This window comes from Macaca nemestrina, chromosome 3 (assembly GCF_043159975.1).
Source record: "Macaca nemestrina isolate mMacNem1 chromosome 3, mMacNem.hap1, whole genome shotgun sequence".
Lineage (NCBI taxonomy): Eukaryota > Metazoa > Chordata > Mammalia > Primates > Cercopithecidae > Macaca > Macaca nemestrina.
This window is the reverse complement of record NC_092127.1, coordinates 141,354,922-141,367,239: the sequence shown is the minus strand read 5'-3', so window position 1 is coordinate 141,367,239 and position 12,318 is coordinate 141,354,922. Positions and strand designations below refer to the sequence as shown.

Sequence of the window (12,318 nt, the reverse complement as noted above, 5' to 3'; positions counted from 1 at the left end):
GAACAGTAAGAGAGCTCAGAAGAGAGTGGATCTTTCGAAATATTTCCAACCATTTATAGCCAAAAGCCAAACATACTCACTCCTACATCCTTATTTCATGCAAACTAGATAATATTAAAAAGACTTGGAAAATGCTTTATAGCTGTATGTAAGCTAAAAACCCTACTTAATCACATACAAATGAATGGGAGATATGAGTAGCAAATATAGGGCCTATGTTCTTCTTTACCATAGAAATCAAAAGGATAAAAGACTAAAGTGTGGATTCAATTAAGAACTTACTGGTGGCTTTTAAGAGGTGGCATTTTCCAGTATATATCTCAGGTAGTCTAAAGAATGATACCACAGAGCAAATGAAAGTCTCTCAGGGGAACTATTCTGTCTTGTGATGACAGTCAAGGCAAGGTGAGAGAAGTAGATTTGTGGGCCAGGTGCAGTGGCTCACGCCTGTAATCCCAGCACTTTGGGAGGCCGAGGTGGGCAGATCACCTGAGGTCAAGAGTTTGAGACCAGCCTGGCCAACACGGTAAAACCCCATCTTTACTAAAAATACCGAAATTAGCTGGGCATGGTGGCAGGAGCCTGTAATCCCAGCTACTCAGGAGGCTGAGGCAGGAGAATCACTTGAACCCGGGAGGCGGAGGTGGCAGTGAGCTGAGATGGTGCCATTGCACTCCAGCCTGGAGGACAAGAGCAAGACTTTGCCTCAAATAAACAAAAACAACAGCAACAACAAAAGTAGATTTCTGGTTGCCAGGGTTCGGGTCAGAAATATTGTAAGGTAAGAGGGACCCTCTCACTTGATGGGAGCAAAAGTCTTAGCTTGGTAGGAAAGGAACTATCTAGCTCCTGTCTGAGTGACAGAAACAGGAAGAGTGAGCAACACCCCTCTCTGTGTTGCATTTGGCCTGTTAGGAAACCACAAGATGGGGCATGTGATAAACCCAGTCCACTCCTGTCTCAGTGTTCTCCTCTGGAATCTTGAACCACACAGGAGTTTTCTCAAATGAGCAAACTGTCTAATTCTGGAAACTGATCACTCACCCAAGTACGAGGTTCCAGATGGCAGGGATCTGGTCTGTTTTGTACACAGATGTATTGTGAGGACCTGGGACGTAGTAAGTGCTCGGTGAATATTTGTTGAATGAACATTCAAATGCACATGCCACAGAGTCCAATAATTTGAGAGCAACCTGAGAAATGCTTGGGACTTGTTTTGCTTTTCACCTAAACAATGATGGCAAAACAAGAAAAAGGAGGAGGAGAAGGAGGAAGAGGTCATTTGTCATCTGCTGAGTTATTTTGTTCATATCCAGTTTGTGTTTGTGGCTTCCTTGCAGAAAAGATGCCAGAAAATTGTAAAGGAGTAATTGTGTGTTTTTGCGTATGTGTGTGCGTGACTATTCTTATTGATGTACGTATATCAAATCATGTTGCTATATCTACGTCTGTGGTTGACTTTAACCTCTTTTCAATCCTGCTGAAATGAAAGACTTTCCTAATTCTCCTGATTTAGTAGTAATTATTTAGAATTATAAGAAGCATGATTAGCTAATAATAGTGCTAATAAGAGAAAGGTAATCTGGTAAGGCCACTCTTCTACTCCAGAAATCTCAGGACATCTAAAATTGGGAGTTGGTGGCCATGTAAACAAATTCAAATTACCTTCCAGCAAAAACCTCAAACTACTTGTTTGAGATGGTTTTGGCTGGAAGACATGAATCCAGATCAAAATCAAAAGCCACAGAAATACTGAAATAGCTGAAACAGAGACACAGTCATTACAGGAAGCTCATGAAAGTTCAAAGGAGGTTAAAAAAAGAAAAAGAAAGAAAAGGAAGAGCTGCAGCAAGAAATGCTTGTGGCATTGCCCATCCCTACTGGAAATGTTGATGATATCCTTTGAAGAGGAAGAGGAAGGAGTTCGAGGTGCAAAACAAGCAGCCCAGACAGTGACAAAACAGGAAACAGGAGTGCTGATGAAACTGAACTGTGAATTGGGAAGAGAGCAATGCATTAAAGCCACAGGGCTGTGAAAGACACCCAAAAAGGACAATGTAAAAGTGGCAAGGGACTCAGAATTAACTATGGATTAAAGCATTGACAGATAGATAACAAAGTCTAAATTTTCTTATTGAAATGACCTAGAAACAAATTTATTTTTATTATTTGTTTATTTCATATTATTATCATTCTAGGAGTATTATATTGTACTAGAATTGCACTGAATCAAATACTGTTTGAAATAAATGGGCCTTCAGAATTTGGGAGGATTCTGTTGTTAATACATAGAGATATCTCATCATGGTGTTGATTAATAGTAATAGGCAACATTTAATACATTGCCCACAATACTTTATAGGTAATATCATTTAATCCTGACAAATTTTTTTGTTTGTTTTTTTGAGACAGGGTCTCCCTCTATCACCCAGGCTGGAGTGCAGTGACCTGATCATGGCTCACCGCAGCCTTGATTTCCCAGGCTTAAGAGATCCTCCTGCTTCAGCCTCCTGAGTAGCTCGGACTACATGCATGCCCCACCACACCGGGTTAGTTTTTTTTATTTTTAGTAGAGACAGGGTCCCACTATGTTGCCCAGACTGGTTTCTAACTCCTGAGCTCAAGTGATCCTCCCGAAGTGCTGGAATTACAGGTATGAGCCACTGCACCTGGCCAAAAAATCTTAAAAGGTATATGATATTAACACTTTCAATTTATAGATGAAGTCTCTGAGGTTGTATGATTTGTTAAGGGTCAAGTTAAGGGCCAAGGTAGAATAGTTTATGACAATAACTTCCCACTCTTGATTCCAGAGCCTGGGTTCTCTGTGCCATTTGATCAATACATGACATGACATTCTACTGAGCACACCTCTGGCTCATTTCCATTTCCATTTGCTCTGTTTACCAGAATTGTTCCTATGTCCTTTTGACAACCTTTAAAGAGAGAGATAATGGGCAGCAAAATGCCCAGAATTAAGGAGCGACCCAAGGAAAAAGAAAGAATCTAAGCTAATAAGGCCCCATGTCAAGTAGGTTATTACAGATTGTAGAATTCAAGTCCCTCATTAGAGTGAGTAAATTGTTGACCTCTAATTAAAAGTCTTACTAAAAGAATTTTAGCAGGTTAGTGACAAAATTCTTGCACTAGGTAGAGAATGACCAGTAAGTTATTTTATGTACACTTATTTAATAATATAACAATACTTTTTGAAGATTACTGTATCAAGAGTTTAATGTAACAGCCTTATTATAACTTAGAATACTGATTCAAACATCAGCATAAAATAAGGTATCCCTGAATTTTTCCCAACCAACAAAAACGTCCTTTTATTGTGGCCACAGCACATGTATCTTTCCCTTCCTTCCCTCCCTCCCTCCTCCCTCCCTCCCTCCCTTCCTTCCTTTCTTTCTTTCTTTTCTCTCTCTCTCTTTTTTTTTTTTTGGAGTCTTTCTCTGTCACCCAGGCTGGAGTGCAATGGCGCGATCTTGGTTCACTGCAACCTCCACCTCCTGGGTTCAAGCGATTCTCGTGACTCAGCCTCCCAAGTAGCTGGGATTACAGGCGCCCACCACCATGCCCAGCCGTTTTTTTATTTTTAGTAGAGACAGGGTTTCACTATGTTGCCTAGGCTAGTCTTGAACCCCTGACCTCAGGTGATCCATCCACCTCAAAGTGCTGGGATAACAGGTGTGAGAGCCGCCCACGCCTGGCCAGCATGTGTGTCTTTCTAATGTAACTCACAGTCTTGACACAGTAATCTTCAAAAAGACTGTCCATTCTTTTGACATTATTATTACTATTTGATACTATTGTTGTTATTCATATAATAACAATAACTTGGTGTGGTTAAGTTGTTTGTCTAACGTCACATAACATAGTAGATACTTCAAATTTCTCCAAAATATTTCGTCCAAAATTCATACTGTTTGCCAGTAAGGTCCAAATTGGATTAAGTTTAAGTTTATGTCACTTTAATGTAGTTGTTTTTAAAGAAATAAAAACTTTGCATCAGAATTCAGAGCATATGTTTCTCATTTGGCTGCCATTCCGGCTTTGTGGCATGCGGAGTTCACTTCCCCAGTCAGGACAGTTTTGGACGGCTGCTGCTCTTTCATAACCCAGTTGGTTTGTAACGCTCGTTAGGTTAGGGAATGAGCGCCTCAGACACTATTGCTCAGAATTCTTTAAAGTCTTAAGGCAGATTCTGTCTGGGTGCAGTAGCTGACACCGTGAGGTGATCTAACACTTTGGGACAGTGGGGTGGGAGGATCACTTGAGCCTAGGAGTTTCAGACCAGCCTGGGAAATATAATGAGGCCCTATCTCTAAAAAATAAAAAATAAAAAATTAGCTGGGCATAGTGGTGTGCACCAGTAGTTCCTGGGGGTCGGGGGTCAGGGGCTGAGGCTGAGCCAGGAAGATCTGTTTAGCCCAAGAAGTCAAGTCTGCAGTGAGCCATGATCGCACCAGTGCACTCTATCTAGCCTGGATGATAGAGTGAGACCCTGCTACACAAAAGAGCAAACTCTAAATGAACAGAAAGACCTATATATACTTACACGGACGAAGGCAACATAGAACACCAAGAGGCTTCCGCTCAGAGCACAATCATGTTGCTGGGAATTTGAGGGCAGATGTAGAAAGATACACATGCTGTGGCCACAGTGCAAGGACATTTTTCTCTGTTGGGAAAAATTCAGGGATGCTTTATTTTATGCTGACATTCAAATAAATATGCTTACTAGTAAATGCTCCTGGGCTAAGGCTGTTACAAGATGGAACGCTGTTAGCTTGGTTCCATAGAGGATGGATTTCTAGACTTCTATAATTTTATTTGATTTGGATTAATGGGGCTCGAATGTATTCATGTGAAAAAACAACTGAAAATCATGTTGCTCTTTGTAGGATAAAATGAAATATAAATACTTATATTGTTAAAAATATCCAGTATATAATTTTGTTTTGAATTATATACTATTGTATACTATTATAGAATGATAATATTCTTAAAACCAAAGGAATATGTTAAATGTATGGAGAAAAATGTGTAATTGAGAACATTCTATGCATTAACATCTTTTTTCCTTAATATTTCGTGTGGAAAAGGTAGCTAGTTGCCTAACCTTGATTCTTATCCCAGCAGAGTATCTCTCAAGACAAAAACTACATTTCCCAGTCTCCCCTATGGCTAACTGTGGCCGCGTGACTAATTTCTGTCAAAGATATGAAAGCATAATTCCTAGATGAAATGTCTAGAAGGGCGACTTAACAGAATTTTACTCAGCTGGGGGTGATACTTTCTGCATTTCCTTCTTATTTTGGCCTGCAATGCAGGTGTGAAAACTGGAGCTTCAGCAGCCCAGAAATGACCTTAATAATAAAAGCCATGTGTTAAGATAATAGGGAAAAGAGCCTGGGGGTCCCAGATGATATTATGGAGTGGCTATAGCTAAATAGTTTCTCTTCCAACTCCTTTTATCTGAGAAAAGAAACCCCCAAATTCCAGCTTGCTTTAGGCTTTGGTAGTTTACTTTTTTTTTTTTTTTAAACGTGCGACAAAACCTAATCCTGATATATTAGCAATAAAATCCTCGACTCCCAGTCCTAGCATTGAATTTCAGAACCCAAACACCTAAAACTACTGATAATCAGTATAAGAGTATAGTTTGAGAACCACGGGTTTGGTTCTTATCTGTGGATTTTTATTGAAAAAATTATAAAAATAATTATTGAAATTAACCTTTATTTTTATCTTTGTAAGTCTCGCTTTCACTGAAAAAAGAAAAGAATAGCTAAATGGCATTGGATCTCATTAGCATTTTCTTTCTCTGTCTCTGTCTGTCTCTATGTCTCTGTCTCTCTCTCTCTGTCTCTCTCTCTGTCTCTTTCTCTGTCTCTCTCTGTCTCTGTCTCTCTCTCTCTCTCTCTGCCTCTCTCCTCAGGTAATATTCAGCAATGATATAAGTTTCATCCTGGTCAAAGTATTTATTTTTTTGCGTATGTATATAACACTTTACGTTCATTAAGTATACCCACACAATTATCTCTTATGATTCTCATAATAGATCCATGAAGTAGACAAGACAAACAAATTTCCATTTCTACCAAAGTGGAAACTAGGTTTTCATCCTCATTACATCAATTTGAGGCAGATGGGACTATTATCTCTAACATACATAAAGCAGAATCATGAAATGATCACATCATTTGACCCAGTGCCTTGAATACAAGTCGGCATTCAATAAATACTTACTGGATGCCTGGATAAGTGCCTGGGTAAGTGAGAAAAATGATGCAGGGAAGCTAAAGGAGGTATCAGAGTCACAACATTGGAATTAAAATGGGGGTTTTCACTTCTATTCTATTTCTTTTTCCATTAATTACACCATGTTGCCTCTCCCTAGAAATTCATTCTTCAATTTGCTGAGTTGTCCATTTGAGTGTACTGTGGGTGGAAGGCAGTTTTCAGATGGTCATCAATGGTGAACTTCAGCTGATGCCCCAGCACAACATTGTACACACCACAAAAGAGTTTGCTTCCACTGGCAGCTCTCCCAATCCTCACATATTAATGCTCTGCCAACAGCTATTGTCTTTGACAAGTGACTGTGCTGGCAACATAGCATTTCCTTAAACAAAGCCCTTCACATGGATAGCCAGCAAGGAGTCCCATTTCTAGCTTTGCCTGACACTCTCACACAGCTAGAGTATTTGTTTTACTTGGGAAAATGTTCCAGGAGGCTCTGTGCTTGTGGTAATTGTTGTGGTTTAACAACAGTTTAAAGATTTGAACTAGGAAACATAACAGCCCCAGTGGACCCTAACATTTAGAACATTTTCTTTCTTCTGAAGGAGCTAAGAAATAAACAAGAGCCAGAAAAACCTGAAATTATCACCCTGGGTTATTCTAAGGTGTGTGTCTGAAGTGAATTTACATATTCTTTTTGGCAGACAACTGAGACAAATATTAAATGATTTCTCCTAAGTCACCTAATTTGTCAAGATATTAGCTATAAAGTCTAGGTTAGGGGTGTTCAAGGCTTCCCTGGGCCACATTGGAAGAAAAATTGTCTTGGGCCACACATAAAATACACTAACACTAATGATAGCTGATGAGCTAAAAGAAAAAAAAAATCGCAAAAAAATCTCATAATGTTTAAGAATCTCATAATGTTTAACAAAGTTTACAGATTTGTTTTAGGCCACATTCATAGCTGTCCTGGGCTGCATGCAGTCTGTGGGCCGCGGGTTGGACAAGTTTGGTCTAGGTCCTGTACTATTCAGTTAGTTAGTGAATGGAATTCTAAGCCTGCCATTTGCTGGCTGTGCAAAATTGGAGAAATTAATAATTCTCTCTGAACCTCAGTTTGCTTTTTTTTTTTTTTTTTTTTATAGACAGGGTCTTGCTCTGTCACCCAGGCTGGAGTGCTGTGGCACAATCACGGCTCACTGCAGCCTTGACTTCTTAGGCTCAAGTGATCCTCCCAGATCAGCCTGTTGAGTAGCTGAGATAACAGATGTGTGTCACCATGACCTGATAAATTTTTAATTTTTTGTAGAGATAGGGTCTTGCTATGTTGCCTACTCTGGTCTCAAAATCCTGGGCTCAACCCCTCCTCTCACCTTGGCCTCCCAAAGTGCTGAGATTACAGGCGTGAGCCATTTCACCAGGCCCGAACCTCAATTGGTATGTTTTCATAACTGGAATAATATTTCTTGACTCAAAAGTTGTCAAAAGTTTAAATGAGATGTAAGGGGTCTAGAAATTTAGAAGTCACTCAATTCCATGTTCATTTCTTTCCTTCCCCCAGTAACTCTATTTCTAGAACACCATGACATATTCTGTGACCAAGAAGAAGCACTGAGAAATTCAAAATAAGCTTTATCAAAGCATTCTAATTTGCTTTAGTATAGAGAAGTTAAAAAATTCCCATAACATGCATAATTCACAAAAATACCTAAGAGGATCTAGAAGACAATTGGCCTGGTTTACTTCACCTGTGATAATTCTGGTTCTTTGGTGTATTATACTTTTGGCCCGGATTCTGTAATAGAACTCAGAGAATTGAGTGAAAACATCTTGGTGCCAATGACCTTCTCACAATCCTGACCCCAAAGTCCTTACCTATCTATGCCTTTTCATAGCATGCCCATACTTTATTCAGCAAATGTATTTGAAGCACCAAATATGTGCCAGGCATTATCTAGGTTCTAAGTATACGGCAATGAGCAAAACAGATAAAAGAGCTGTCTGTGAGTAGGGACAGACAATAAACCAAATAAGTATGGTCTGTTGGTGAGTGATAAGCATGACACAGAAAAATGAGGTAGAAAGAGAGACATGGAGTGTTGGGGGCAGGAGTTTGCAATTAAACATGGTGGTCAGGAAGGTCGCATGAGAAAATGAACAAGTAAAGACATAAAGGAGGTAGGGAATGAGCTCTGCAGAAATCTGGAAGAAGGGCAGAAAGCATGGGAAGAACATAGACTCTGAGGCAGGAAAGTGACTGGCATATTTATAGAACAGTAAGAAGGCCAGTGTGGCTGCAGCAGAGACAAAGGAGAAAATAGCGGGACATGAAGCGAGATGGGTAAGGAGATGGGGAGAGGGCAGATTGTGTATGGTCATTATAAGGACTTTGTCTTTTACTCTAAGTGAAATGGAAGTATTTGGTAGGTTTGAGAAATGACGTGATCTGACCTATGTTTTAAAAGAACTATTTCAACTGCTGGGTTGTGAAATAGACTGAAAAGCAGTGAGATCAGCAAGGAGATGGTTGCAGTAATCCAGTGAGACATGATGCAAATATTTGCTGATGGGTGGGATGTGGGGTGTGAGAGACAGAGAGAGACTCCAAGTTTTTTGGCATGAGAAAGAAAAAGGATGGCGTTCCCCTTAACTTACATGCAGAAGACTACAGGAAAAACAGGTTTGGAGGCAGATCAGCAGTCTGCTACTGGACATACAAATTTGAGATGATTATTAGACATCCAAAGAGAGATGTCATGTAGGAAATTAGATATCCAGTCAAGACATAGGGGAGAAATCTGGGCTGGAGATGTAAATGTGAGTGTTGTCAACCTATACATGGTATTGAAAGAAAAGAAGACAGATATTTATGTGCATAGAGACAGGCAAGTGGGTAAGATGTGGTGGAGGGAGCTTCTGCAAGGTCTCTACTGCGTGCTCAATTTTCCCAGTGGAAAGAGAAGCCACGTTATCCATAGGGAGTTTCTAGTTAAGGAACGGCACACGCCCAGCTGTAGAGTAAGAGTGATTCCCAGTAATAACTGCCAGACTACTAGCCTTTATCTGGCCTAAGTTTCCCAGACTCTGGAAGTCTAGGGCCCATTCTGTCAGTGTCTCTCTTTGGTCCACCATCCCAGATCTCAGTTTTTCTCACCTGTATCTTTGTGGTAGGGTAACCATACAACGTGGCTTTTTCCTAAACAGGGACTTTAGTATCCTGGCTCAGAGAACCTGCTCTTCCAAGTCATTTGAATGCAGGGTGCCTGGAAAGAAGAAGAAGGAACCATCGAGTTCAACAACTTCAAACCTCGCTCCATTCTTTTATGTGAACCCTAGGGAAACAATTTTTTGGTAAAAGATTTATATGTGCAGATGTTCGTAAGTGTTATTTATAATAAAAAATAATGAGGAAACACTCTAAACATCCCAAGAAGGGGAACGGTTAAATAAATTGTCATACACCTGTAAGATAAAATATTATATAGGCATTAAAAGCATATTTACAACAATGCTTAATAACATGGCAGATGACTACAATATAATGTTAGATAAAAAGTAATATAGACGTCAGTTGAATTGTGAGAGATTTTCTAACTCCAGAGAGATTCTTCAAGCAATCACTAGGTCAACAGACACAGATGTTTCCCTTTCTTCCTATGATAAAGATCAAGGATCCAAACTTGTTCGAAAAGTTGAAGAGGCACCATTTGTTCTCATTGGAAAGGCAGGCTTTCCAGCAATTGTCCCATATGGATTATACAAATGGAAGAGCAGAGGAAATGCTAAAATGTCCCTTCTCCTGATGCACACGTGTTGTAGAAGCAATGGCTGTTGGTATGGGCTGTTCTGTGTATTAGGAATTCTGGGCAAAGCCTAAGCCTTGGAAGGAGGGTGCTGTCTTGATCTGGTGAGAGGACCTTACTTTAGTTAGACATCCCATTATTGCAGTTACATGTTTATGTTGGAAATAAATTATTTGAGTGGGTTCAGATGATAACATGGTATTTTGAATATTGGCTTCCTTTCTTGCAGGCTTGATTTGCCTGGTGACCAAATTACTAGTGACCAGTTCACTAACTAGGTCATTCAGGGGAAATCAAGTTAACATAAAAGAAACATGTCACCTAATTCCACTTGATGGTGTTAAAATTTTAAAACCACCTTCTTAGACTGTAAAGATGAAATTAGGACCAGGTGTGGTGGCTCATTCCTGTAATCCCAGTACTTTGAGAGGCCAAGGCGGATGGATCACTTGAGGCCAGGAGTTTGAGACCAGCCTGGCCAACATAGCAAAACCCCGTCTCTACTAAAAACACACACACACACACACACACACACACACACACACACACACAGAAAATTAGCCGGGTATGGTGGTGTATACCTGTAATCCCAGCTCCTTGGGAGACTGAGCCATGAGAATCACTGGAACCTGGGAGGCAGAGGTTGCAGTTACTATACTCCAGCCTGGGTGATAGAGAGAGAGAGAAAAAAAAAAAAAGAAAGAGAAAAAAAGAAAGAGGGAAAGAGAGAGAGAGAGAAAGAGAGAAAGAAAGAAAAAAGGAAAAAGAAAAGAAGAAATTAGTTCTAAAGAAGATAGCTGGCCATCCCTGAAGTACTCCCAGTTTGCTGAAGAATTTCACATGCTTTGTATGTTATCTAGTAGTCCTATCTGCCTTACTTTTTAATTTAACTTTTCTTCTTCCTGTCTTGTGGACTGGCTGGCTCTTTTAGAACTCTTTCTGAAACGTGCATGGAATATATTAACAACTTTTAACACCTCCTGCAACTCTTAAATGTATGTATGCATGTCTAAACCGAATCAAGAAAGCTTACAACAGGGCTTCATAGTAATAGTATTTATTTCAGAATCATAATTGTAAACATGAGAATAACTTATGAACTCCGGTTTAGCTCTTTTATAATTGCAGAATTATATTTTAGCTGTATTAGATTAATTTTTAAATGTAATCTTGAAATAGAAATACGTATTTTAAGCGCTCATGCTAAGGTAAATGAAGAACACTTTTTAAATTTTCTCCAGAAGAATCATAAACAAGAGACTAAACAAATTACCTATAATGAAAGCGACTAATGAGCAAGCTGGTTTGGCCAGATACTATACACAAACTTTGATAACAGACAAAATGCTTACTTTGTAAGCTTTTTTTTTTTTTTTTTTTTTTTTTTTGAGATGGGATCTTGCTCTGTCACCCAGGCTGTAGAGTGCAGTGGCACGATCACGGCTCACTGAAGCCTTAACCTCCCAGGCTCAAGCAATCCTACCACATCAGCCTCCAGACTCACTGGGACTACAGGTGCACACCACCACACCCAGTTAATTAGAATGCTTTATTACACTTGTGAAATTCTCTTGTCTAACCTGAATTTACATTCTATAGTGGTAACATAGCATATGTGTTGTTATTAAAGTGACTATGTAAAAAAAAATATAAAACTGTATATACAATATGATTCCAATTTTATACTTTCATATGTGCAGAGAACACAGAATGAAAGGAAGTATTCCTAATAATGGTTTGTCAGTGGTAGACTTGGGTTTTTTTCTATGTTATATAGTTCTGTGTTTTCTAAATTTTCAGTCAGAAGCAGATTTTTTCTTATAATTATATTTTTAAATTGTGATGGAGAATTTTCAGCAAATATTAAAATAAGGAACGCCTTGGGAGTGAACTGAGATGGCGCCACTGCACTCCAGCCTGGGTGACAGAGTGAGACTCTGTCTCAAAGAAAAAAAAGAAACGAAGACTACAAATTGGGCTCAGTGTACACTGCTCGGGTGATGGAGGCACCAAAATCTCACAAATCACCACTAAAGAACTTACTCATATAACCAAACACCACCTATTCCCCAAAAACCCATGAAAATAAAAAATTTAAAAATATATATACTCATCTTTATCCCAACACAGTCACAAAATTTTTAATTTTTTTTAGTAGAGGAAGGGGCCCATCGAGGCAAGAGTGTCTAAGGCCAATGAACATGCTAACGCAGCCCTGAAAGCCATTCCTGCTGCTGCCTTTGTAACTAATTGCCTTCTCACA

At 39.4% G+C, this 12,318-nt stretch overlaps 1 long non-coding RNA gene across 1 annotated transcript; it reads right to left on the bottom strand.

Moving 5' to 3' along the window:
* Positions 1-1,025: 1,025 nt before the first annotated feature.
* Positions 1,026-9,520, bottom strand: LOC105477235 (uncharacterized). Its single transcript, XR_011620598.1, has 3 exons — positions 9,407-9,520; positions 4,562-4,684; positions 1,026-1,227 (listed from the first exon to the last, which is right to left on the bottom strand). It is a non-coding gene; the product is annotated as an uncharacterized lncRNA (long non-coding RNA).
* Between the last annotated feature and the right edge of the window lie 2,798 nt (positions 9,521-12,318).